The sequence below is a fragment of the Poecile atricapillus genome, chromosome 9, assembly GCF_030490865.1.
Source record: "Poecile atricapillus isolate bPoeAtr1 chromosome 9, bPoeAtr1.hap1, whole genome shotgun sequence".
NCBI classification, from domain to species: Eukaryota; Metazoa; Chordata; class Aves; order Passeriformes; family Paridae; genus Poecile; species Poecile atricapillus.
The window spans coordinates 20,510,391-20,521,679 of record NC_081257.1 but is presented as its reverse complement, the minus strand read 5'-3'; the positions used below and the strand labels follow the sequence as shown (position 1 = coordinate 20,521,679).

General features: G+C 48.2%; 1 protein-coding gene across 2 annotated transcripts in view; it reads left to right on the top strand.

Annotated features, from left to right (window-relative positions):
• Positions 1-475: 475 nt before the first annotated feature.
• FOXP1 (forkhead box P1) overlaps positions 476-11,289 on the top strand; it is a 380,269-nt gene continuing 369,455 nt past the window's right edge. The window contains exons 1-2 of one of the 2 annotated variants that reach the window (XM_058845382.1): positions 5,448-5,609; positions 5,726-5,881. The gene's annotated coding sequence lies outside the window, so the exon portion shown is untranslated. Of the gene's footprint in view, positions 607-5,447; positions 5,610-5,725; positions 5,882-11,289 lie in introns of those variants that run through there. The other variant, XM_058845379.1, reaches the window with a different exon arrangement.

The window sequence follows — 11,289 nt, the reverse complement described above, 5'->3', positions numbered from 1 at the left end:
GCGGAGCTGTCCCGCGGGGTGCGCAGGGATGCGCAGCGCTGCGCTCCACCGCCACTTTCGCTTCCCCGTGGGGCCGCCCCGCCTCCCCCGGCCCGGCCCCCCCGGCCCCCCCGGCCGTCCTCCGCGGAGCTCCGCGCCTGCGGGGCTCTCGCCCTTCACCCCCTGCGCGCTTCACCCCCCGCTTCTATTATTTTATTTTTTTTTTATTATTATTTTTCCCTTGCGCCGAGCCTTGTTTACCCAGCAGGTGGATGTGACGTCAGAGACTGACAACAGCAAAAAATAACAACATCTCCCTCCGCGGGGGTGTCGCGGGCCGCCCCCGGCCCGCCCGCGCGGGGCTGCGCGGGGCGGGGAGGGGGCGCGGGGCGGCGCGGGGCGGGGGCGCGGTGGGGCGGCGTGCGGGGCCCGCGGGCGCGGCGCCGGGCGGAGGGCTCTATTGTTATTTACCGAGCGGCGGAGCACGCCGCCGCGCCGCCCGGGCTCGGCGTGCCGGAGGGACGGGAGGGAGGGACGGGACGGAGGCAGCCCCGCGCCGCTCCGCGCCGCCGCCCGCCCGCGCCGCGGCCGCGCCGTGCTGGGCAGCGGCAGGGCCGAGTCCTGCGGGTGAGTCCGGCGCCCCCCGACACTTTCCCCGCTCCTCCGGGGCTGTTGCACTTTTCCCCCCGCCGGCCCCACGTGCCCGGCCGCCCCTCCCCGACCGCCGCCGCGGTACCGGGGGGGTGGGGGGGATGTGGGGCGGCGGTGCGCGGATGCGGAGCCCCCCTCCCCGGGCTGCGGGGCCGCCCGCACCCCCTCCCCGCCCACTTTGGAAACTTCCCCCCCGCCCCGCGCTGCGCGCACTCCCCGCCGTGGTGGGATGCGGCGCGTCCCGCCCCCCTCCCATCCCCGCTCGCGCTTTCCGCGTGTTTTCCGCCGGGTCCCTCCGCGCCGCCGCGCAAGGGGCGCGTACGCCCCAACTTCGGCACTCGGGGCGAGAAGTTGCGGTGGGGCCGCGCCCCCCCTCGCTGTGCCCGGCTGCCCGTTCCCCCTTCCCCGGGCACCTGTTGCGGCTTTACGCCCGCGCAGCCCCTTCCGCAGGCGCGGAGCCCCGCGCCGCGCATCCGCCCCCACCGCGGGTCCCTGGGACGCGTTGCGCCCATCCCCCCCATTTCTTCGTCTTCTTTTTTTTTTTTTTTTTCCCCTAAACGAAGTGTTTGAATAAACACCCGCGCCTCCCCGGCTCAGCCCGGCGCAACTTCTCGCTGCGCGGGTGCGGACCGCGCATCCTTCAGGCGCGTGTGTGCGCGCACGTCCCCCTCCCGCGCAGCCCCGCGGTGCGGAGCCTCGGGACGGAGCCGCGGCTCGCTGCGCGCCGCGGAGCCGCCGCCGCTGCCCGGTAAGTAGGGCCGCCCCGCGCACCTGCCGGCCCGCGCAGCGCTGCGCGGCCGCGTCCCCGGGCAGCGGAGGGGTGCGCGCTGCCAGGCGGCCGAGCGGCGTCTCCGCGCCTCCCTCCTCCCCACCCCCGCCCCGCCGGTTTGTGGGTTTCTTTCTTTCCTGAAAAAAAAAAAAAAAAAAAAAAGAACCCAACAAAAACCCTAAGCTGCTCCGCGGGCAGGGTTCCGCAGGCAGGGTTCCGCGGGCTGGGTTCCGCGGGCAGGGATCCGCGGGCAGGGATCCGCGGGCAGCTCCGCGGGGCACAGCGCAGCCCCCTCCGCACCGCTCGGGAACTATTAATGAGCGGGCGGCCCCGGCGCGGAGAGCATCGCCGGGCGGGCTGCGGAGCGCCGCGCTTTTAGCGACTCTTCTGCTGCCACTTCGCTGTAATGATTTTAATTGCGTGTTTTTGCTTTGAGTGAACCAAGCCGAGCGAGATTACTTTTTTTTTTGTTTTGTTTTCCTTCTTTCCCCCCTCGTCCTTTTCCCCCCGCTTCCCCCCGAGCCTGGCAGCGGCGGCAGCGCGCAGCTCTCCCGTCCCTACCCGAGGCATCTGCAGCTTGCGAGCGCTCTCTGAGCCGCTTCTGTAGAGAAGCTGGAGCCCAACTTCTGTGCTCAGAAGTTTAAGGTTTCATTTTTAGTAACTGTTCTCGGAGTGAGTAATGGATGTGTACTGCTCGTAGCGTGTCGTCTGCACCATACAGCCTGCTGATTTCTGGGGTGCTGGATGGCTCGAAATATTAAAACAGTTCTCTAAACTGTTGTTTCCTTTCCATACAGTTTTTCTGAACTTGGATTTTACCTGATTTGATCAAATGTTGATGTCACTAGTGACAGCTGATTAATTAGACAAAGTTGCAAGCATGTCATCGAAGAAAACTTTTCTCCCTGTGCTGTTAATCCATGGCTTGCTTTAATATTTTGGAAAACAGGCGTTTTGCTCGGTTTAGTATTATTTTTACAGTTTCTGTTACTGCTGAGAAGCTCTTACGTTTTGTAAGTTTGAGAGAGCCTGAAATAACTCAAGTTCCCAGAGAAGCAAGTGTGGGCAAAGAGGTACCGTGCATCTCGGCAGCTAGATTTGGGGGAAGACAGGGAAATCGGGGCTACTCGTTTCAACTTCTCTCCTCTGAAGCTTTTCCCCTGCACATTTTGTTTGAACTATCTCCCAACCATATTGAATGGACCAGGGCACTGGGGGAGGAAGCTCTCCACTAGTTACCATTCAAAAGGTGTCGGCTAAAATCTCATTGCAAAAAGGTATTGTAGCTTTAACATCTTGCATTGGCAGCATTCTTCCCCCTTAGTCTTTGGATTAGTCATTGTATGAGAGACAGGAAAAAAAAAATCACTTTTTTTTTTTTTTCTGGAAAAAGTAAAGTAAACAGCCTCCAACAAGTGAACCTTGACAACCCAGATTAAGGAAGGCAGGAGAGATCAAACAAAGCTGCTGCTGGGCTGTTGTCAGGAGCTGCCTCACTGAAAGCTCTGGACTATTCGATCAGGCAGCAAGGCTATATGTTCACTTATGCAGAAATGGACCATTACAAATGCTGATCTTTGTTGTGAAACCAAAGGATAACTCTGAGAAAAATAACTACTATTTCAAACAAGGCTTTCTGTTGCTTACGATTTTGATTGCAAAGTTAGTTTTTTGTGCATGGACTGGGGTTTGGGGTTTGTTTTGTGTTTTTTTTTAAAGTGATGATGGTTTGAAGTGAATTTTTACACTTTCAGAGGGACTTAGGATTTGATTTTGTTTGCGTGGTCTAGAGCTGCAGAGAAGAAGGCGTTACAGTAGTGCAATGCAGAAAAACGTAAAAGTTCTGTGGAATTCAGCTTTTATTTCTGGATCGTTGAATTGTAAGGAAACGTGGATTTGTTTTTTTTCTCTCTGTGTGTAAGTCCTGTGCTGGTGTATAATAGAGGAGTTTGGTTGTGATTAAGCACTGTATGTTGGATGACTGCATTCCTAGAGTTTGGAAAACTTGTAATATCTTTCCTTCAAACATGTTGCCAGGCAGTCAGGATGGACCTTGGCTTTGATACCGGGATTTTTACGAGACTGTGTGTAATGTGTCTTCATGGCTGTATCAGAGGGACTGTTACTGTGTAGATTTTTAGTGGAAATACCAGTAAAGGGTATTGATAGACATTTGATTTTACTTCAATAAACAGTTAGGATTTAGATAATAATCAAACTGAACCAGGGGAGTGAGGTTAGTTTTGCTGTGTGACAATTTCGTGTTTGTATTCAAACACTTGACTGCAAACTTTACAAATATGTCCCTTTCATTTCTTTAAAGTAGTCTGAAACAGTGGAAATATCTATTTAAAAAAAAAATCCAAGTAAGAGGCTGTTACCCTAATGTATATTAATCAGGAGGCAGACCAAGTGCACATCTGCTGAAGAATTAAGAAATCCCAAATCTTTTTGCGTAAGCATTTTTTTAATTAGCAGTGCAGATCTCACAATAAGTACTTTATACTTTCTGTAAGGTAAGGTTTCATAACTGTCCTGCACAACTTATTCTAAAGCCTGTAGATTTTTATGGTATATGCTTTAATTAGACAATAAAAAGTATGTGCATTAAACATGCACATGTATGCTATTAAGCCATTTTGCGTAATGTGTAATGTTTTTTAACATCCAGAAGCATTTTCTGCTTAAATCAGTTCCACCAGTAACCGTAACACAGCTGGGTTTTGCCCTGGTAGGAGAAGGAGCAGGGAAGTTGAGCAGGGAATTGTGCATCGGACATTAATGTGCAGCATACGCTGCAGTATGCGTTTCCCATGGAGTGGATCACCTTTTTTCCGAGCTAAAATTTGCATTATCATCTTTGATGTGATATCCTGTAAACATTTGTAGCTCCTGAATTACTCCTGTTTCATAGCACTGTAAAAATTAGGAAAAAAGGCTGGTAGTAAAAAGGCAAATATATGGAATGTATCTAGTGTTTAGTGTTCGTACCTCTTATGGTCATTTATATTGAGAGATTGAACTGGATAACACAATTCATTTTGTGAAATATCTGTTGAGCATTTATTTGTGTATCAAATGAAATAACATATGCACACACATATGTAGCATATATATGTAAAATACAGTAATTTCGGCAAGGCTGTCCGGTTATTTATGGGGCATAATGATACTTCTGTCATCTTAAATTTTCTCCGAGAAGCTTTAATAAATTTAAATAGATTATATGCTGTCAGAAAATAGTATAAATTTTGTTTACGATTCACTTGCTTTAAGGTACTTATACTAAAGAAGCTCATTTAACCCCAAGACTGAGGAGCATTAAGTGGTGAGAGGAGTCTGCTGAAGAGCTGCTGCTGCCCTTTGCTCTTGTGATAATCTTAAATTACTACAATTTAATTGCAACTTCAAGGCACTGAGCTGAAATATTTTCACGCAGCTGAGCCAGGGCTGAGGAAGGCTCGGTGGGGTTTTTGCAGGTAGCTGGGTGTCTTTTGGAGGTGCAGCGTCTGTTCAGGCCTCTCCTGCCCTTCCCAGCACATCCAGCATCGTGTGTGCAGGGACAGGGCGCCTGGGAGGGAGCTCTCCCCAGGGTCCCCATTGCAGGGGGAGCGGGATCAGGCCCTGCAGGGCTCGAGTGTGCGAGGGTTTTGTTTGCTGTCTGTATTAAAGCTGAATTAAATAGCGCATTTTAATTATTCCTCAGATGAGCCTCGCTGTCAGATTGCTTCCCAGAGCTTTTCCCTGTGAGCCTCTGCTTGGGGAAGCAGGTGGGAAGGGGCTGGTGGCTGGGGGGGAAGCCCAGGGGGTGGTCAGCAGCGTGGGGACACGGTGGCATCCCGCTCTGAACAGGGCCTGTGGTCATGGAGTGATCCCCGTGTCCCCAGGGGTGAGCTCGGGGTGCAGTCAACAGCCCTGGGCCCGATCCAGAGTGTGCTGGCATCAACTGGGGCTTCCGCTGATGTTGCTGCCTTTGGCTTTTGGTCTGTGCCACTAACTCGTATCACTGAAACTTTTCTCCCCCTCCCTCCACGTATAGTAGCGTGTTTTCACACCCGGCGAGCGCTTCAGCAGAGATGTGATAAGCAGGAGAAGCCAGAAAGCATTTGCTAGGTGGAATTTAGAGACGCTGTGCACTAGAGATCAGCAGCGCCTTCGAGACCGTTCTTAGAGGTCCTGGCAAGCAAACTTTATCCCAGTGCTTCGAAAGGTATGGCCAGGCTGGGAGCCCTTAACGTCGCGCCACCGAGGACGTGCGTCAGCGCCGGCCGTGCTGAGGCACAGCGGCGCTCAAATCGTGAGTCTGATTGTTTTTCTGTTGGCCAGATCCTTGTGAAATGTCTCATTGCAAGAAGAAACGGAGAAGATCTTGTGGTTGCTAGAAGTGGTTGGTTTTGCGCTGACAGAAGCGCTGCTCGCAGCCGGCTCACGGCGCCGTTCGATTCCCGCAGCTCGCTGTGCTGGGAATTGCAGCTCCTGCAGGTAACAAGGTGATGCCAGTGTAGAGACAGAGGGGGAAAAAAGCCAGCATGGAATAAATCATGCAGTCATTAGAGGAGAAACTTAATTGTGGGCTCTCTGTAGTCTTTTACTTTAAAAAGATGTTTTGTGCTGTAGAGGAATTGGTTGTACCGTTTTACAGAGATCAGGTATTTGTTGGTTGGGATTTCTGGAGTGGTTTAACACGTGCTCTTTTTACTTACTCCAGCACTGGAGCTCCCAAGTCAGAGAAGCTGCTGGCTCTGTTCGTGTGCAGCCTTCTCTGCAAATGCGCTCTAGGGTTTTGTCTTTCTCTTCTCCTGGCACGGGTCTCTTCCATGCATGCAAGTGAGCAGGCTTATGTCTAATGGCTGTTTGGATGTGGCAAGTATCCAGAATAATCTTGATGACTTTTTGTTCCAAGTCATTCTGCAAATGAAGACGGGATTCTGTGGAAAATGGGCAAAGAGAACAGCATGGGCAAAATCAGTTTCTCCCCATCTGGTACCTGAGGAGGACTAAATAATTTTTCTCCTCTCATTGACCCTCCTGGTGCTGTTTTTAAAACATCTCCATTTTAGTGCCTTGAAATTGCAATTAAGTTGTAGTAATTTAAGATTATTGCAAGAGTGCAAAGGGCAGTAGAAGCTCTTTAGAAGTCTCATCTCAACACTTAATGCTCCTCAGTCAGGGGGTTAAATGAGTTTCCTCAATGTGAGTACTTAAAGTAACTAAATCGTAAACAAAATTTATACTATATTCTGACAACTAATAATCTATTTAAATTACATTAAAGTATGTGTGTGAAAATTTAATTAAAGGCAGAAATACTGTCAAGCCCTGTAAATATCTTGACAGATCTAGTGAAATGGAACACATATCGTAAAATATTTACACAGATCTGATAGGCTACAGTGTTTCTGGGAGTGCTATTCTGAAACTAATTCCGGGCTTTTTTCCCTTCCAGTTTCCCATTCAGTTGCAATGGTCTCAGAAAGCAGCACAAATAAACACCCAGAATGTTTTATTCGGATGATTCTCCCGTGTATTGTTTACTGCTAATGGTGCTGTCTATACAATGCTTGTCACTGGTGTGTTTTTATTAGGAGAACCTGTTTCCTCACTAAGTTAGTTTAATTCAGAGGCACTGAATTAAAAAAACTGGGCGCTGAAATGAAAAACTGGCGCTGCAAACTGGGGCTCCGCAGCGTTCGCGGTGTGTCTGCTCTGGATGTGCCATCTGTGAGTCAACTTTCTTCTGGGTGTGAGTCCCAGAGCGTGGTGCTACAGCGTCTCCTGCACTAACTGACTCTCAGTTGAATTAATTTTTCAGGTAGAAAGAGCTTATAATCTTTTTCCCAAGGGTTTGAGCTCTATATGGAAGTGTTTCCCAACGTGCACAAGGGGCACAGCACCCTCTTGCTGGTGCACCTGAAGGTGTATCTGTTGTGGTAGGTGGTCCAGGCTGTTTTTAAGATGAAGAATGTTATGCCCCAGGTAAAACTGGGTCAGTCTGAAACTTCAGCCAAAGTCTAGCCCTTTTTAAAACCTACTGGCTGGAATTCTGCAGGTGGTTTTGCTGGGAAGGTGCAGCGTGAGCACCGGGCTTTCTCATCACCCCGTCATGGGTTGGAGCAAACTCCTGGTTTTTCCTGGCTGGAGTGTACCCCATGGAGCTGCAGGGTCGCAGGAGGAGGATGAGGATTCAGGCATGGAGAGAGGGATGTGACGGGAGCACGGTGCTGAGGAGCCCAGGCCAGGTGCTGAGCACTGACAGCCCGACAGAAGGTGGCACAGTGTGGCAGGTTGGCTGCAGCCTCCAATGGCATCGTTAGTTTTCCCCTCTTCGCCAGACATTTCCTTTCATGTTGGATCTGAGTTTTAGCTGTACTTCCCGATCAGTCTTGTCATCTTGTTGCTAACAATTAGGGTCAAGTGTCTTTCCTTGGGCTCTCCACAGTCTTCGTGTTGGTGTCCCTCCCCCAGCTCCCTGGCTAAGCTGTTTGTTCATTAATTAGTGGATGGGGCATATTAACACATCAGTAAACCGGAGTAGTCAGAGTTCCCGAGGCATCTCGGGAAGCCCTCTCCGGTTTTATGTGACCGGACATGCACTATTGCTGATTTAGATAGCGGAGCCGATGATGCCAAAGTGTTGTTAAGAGAGAGATAAATAGAGAGAGCCCAGCAGTAAGCAGAATGTCATGTCTCTATTAAAAAGCTTGTGATAAAGGAAGATAAAATGGTGAGGGGGGATTGCTGGAGTGTTCAGAGCAGCCACTAAACATCTGATCACAAAAATCAATGCTGAATTCCCTTTCCTGCACAACACTTGCCTGCAGAATTCTGTCTGAGCCTGGGTCTCATTGCAGCGAGCAGTGGAGCCCTGAAAGGACTTTTGTTCTTTCCAGAATGACGGCTGGGGGTTCTCAGGGATTCAGGAGCTGTCTGAGCTGGGATTCAAACATCCCTCCCCGGTTCCTTTTGAAGTGGTGCTCCTGGGATGCTGATGAAGTTGTTCCAGGCTCACGCTGGGGCTTGTTGCTGTGTGCTGCCTTGTACCTTGATTTCCTGGGTGCCCAGGCTACCTGCTTTTCTGTCAGTCTGGAGGTCAGGCCTTGGCAGAATAACACTGAGGCAGATTTTTGTCTATTGGTGTTTTTTTTCTGGCATGGGTGCAGGGGCTGCTCTGCAGAAGTGAAAAATGGAACTGATTCTAAAGAAACGAGCGGCCGCAGCAGACGGGAGAGGAGTGGGGTTAATTCTCCCAGTGCAGTAAAACGTTAAATCATCACAGCCTTGTTTGCTGAAAGGATGTTGATCATTCCATTAAGGAGGATTAAGTAATTAACTGATATTTCTTTAGGAACCCATGTCAGTTTTAAAAAGCATCTTCCTGGTGTCGCACAGCGAATGTGAAGTGTATGTTTTTCTGCTGCTGGAAAGCTGGGAGAGGAGCATGAGTGAGGCACCTCTTCCTAAGAAACTTCTGGGAATACCAAGGGAGCAGAAATAGAGAGGGGGGTTTTCAACTAAAATGTGCTGTTCCAATAGATTTTTTGATAGCAAGGTTGTCTTTCATGGATTTTGTCTGGTGGGCCTGCTGCGAGCCTCATTTCAAGGGTGTTCTGTTTGGGATTAAGAAGTTAAAACCTTCTTGAAGTGTTCCTTTCCGTGCTTGCATTTTTATTTTTAATAATAGTTTTGATGTTGTAATAGTGAGCTCACTGACAGTGAGTCATGAACTCTGTCTTCCATGAACCTCATGACAAATCTCTGTTAGCCGCTTGGGCAGCTTGTCCAGCCCAGTTCCCACGTTCTGTACTTGCACTGGAAAAAAAAAAATCCATTAAAATCAGTCTTGTAAATCCTCCTTTTCCTCCTGTGACAGAAATCCCCTTAAAAGCCACGAAGTGCAGGGGGCTCTGAGGCATCATGGAGTGGATCCAAACATTGGGTTTGGAGCACATTGAGGCTGGGTTTGGCTGGGAAGGGCTGGCAGTCCAGGGGAGGATGTGCCTGGCCAGGGTTTTGATGTTGGCTGCTGCTCAGTCAGGTCAGAAGTGTGCTTTGGGGATGATGCACGTGCAGGTGGAGCAGCAGGCAGGTAGAGGAGAATACTGACAGTATTTTTCACTGTTCCATTTTTGCAGGATCACATTGAAGCCCCTGGATGACAGGAGCAGGGGGCTGTGTTACCTCTTCTGCATCCCGTGCTCCCAAGCTCGCTGCCAGGGTTTGATCCATTTTTGCCTCAGCAAATGACAGAATTTGGCATTAACCTCATCAAATTGCTGCTGTTTCTTGTATAATGGTCCCAACTTCTAATAGTGCAGTTAGTGATACTGAAACTACACCCAAACTGAAATTTTCTGTGCGAGAGATGGATTCTGCCTGGCAAATAGCATAACCCAGTGGCACCAATTGTGTTAGTATTGATACTTTGTGCTTTCATAACAGCTCTCCTTCTCAAACAGGGCTCCTTCAGACAGTACCATGCAAACTCTGTTGATCAGTGTACTGTAAATTATTCCTCCCCCTCGGGTGAATTTCATAAATAGTTGTATTTCCATAAGACAGGCAGATTTAACTTCAGCTATGTGGTCTAAGCCCTAAATACCCCTGTTGAAATCATGGGAGCTTCCTTGGATGCACTGAGTTTTAAAAAAAAAAAAATAAATGGAAAGAAAATCAGTTTGGCTAGATAATAAAGTCTTAGAATATTCATGTGTGTAACATAGAAGAATCTGGATGTTTGTGCAGAACATCATGGCCTTTACCTGCATATAGCAGATTTAGAAGAGAGATTTTTCTCAGTAAGTTTTGCAATAGTAATAATGTCTTAACAGCTTTAGTAATTAATTTTAATCAGAGAGTTGTCAAGGGCCCTATCCTGCTCCCATTGAATTAAATGAGTACTGGGAGAAGGTGGCTCTGAAATTGCTTGTAATAAATTGTTTTTGCTAGTTTTAAATGATATGCCTGTGCATGTGTGTTCAGATAAAATACATATTAATGTTTGTAAAGCTCCTGAGTTGTAGGTTTGGAAAAGAGAAAATGTATTTTTCAGTGATAAATGACTTGATACCTAAAAGGCTTTGAAAGAGGAATGTCAGAAGTATGCAGCAAAATTATTGTTTGTACAAGTATTTTAAAGTTTTTTCCTGGCTTAACCCATCAGAGTTTTCTGAATGCCAGTAGTGTAAGAAATGATGGTCTTGCTCAGGAAACCTTTATAATCCATCATTTTATTTACAGGATTTAGCTGAGAATGGGAGAAACCCATCTTGGTATATTTTAGCTGATTTTGTACCATGTATATCTGTTCTGATTTTTTTTTTTTTTTTCACTTCTATAAAAGCAGTATCTCCAGCATTCAAAAATACTATTTCATAAAAGTTAAAATGGAACATTGCCTGTGAATTAAACTAAAATATCTTAAGCCCATCCAGCGTATTCCTGGCATTAAGCAGTCAGAGAAGGCTAAATATTTCCTATTTATTTTTCAGATTGGCTAGAGTATAGTCTTTCAGGAAAAGGGTCCTCAGCCTGTCGAAGGAGAAATCTGATTTTTCAGCAAGTGCTTTATATTTACTGAGGAATTCTGAGTGTGCAGAAGCGTGCTGCATGGAAATGGAAATTTACTGTCTAGGATTTTTAGGGATTTTAATCGATGCCATTAGATAGAGGCACGCTCACAGAGAGGTAAACTAGTAAATCTGAACAAACTGAAAAATGGTAGCTATAGGTGTCTGGCCCTGTTATCAAACTTGCTGCCTAAGCCAGAGTTTATGCACTGTGATAATGCTAATGACCAGCAGAGCCAATGATGCATGACTGGAGGAAATCAGTGGTATAATCGGAGAAAGTTATCAGGTTTTTGTCATTAAATATTACTGATAAATAATACA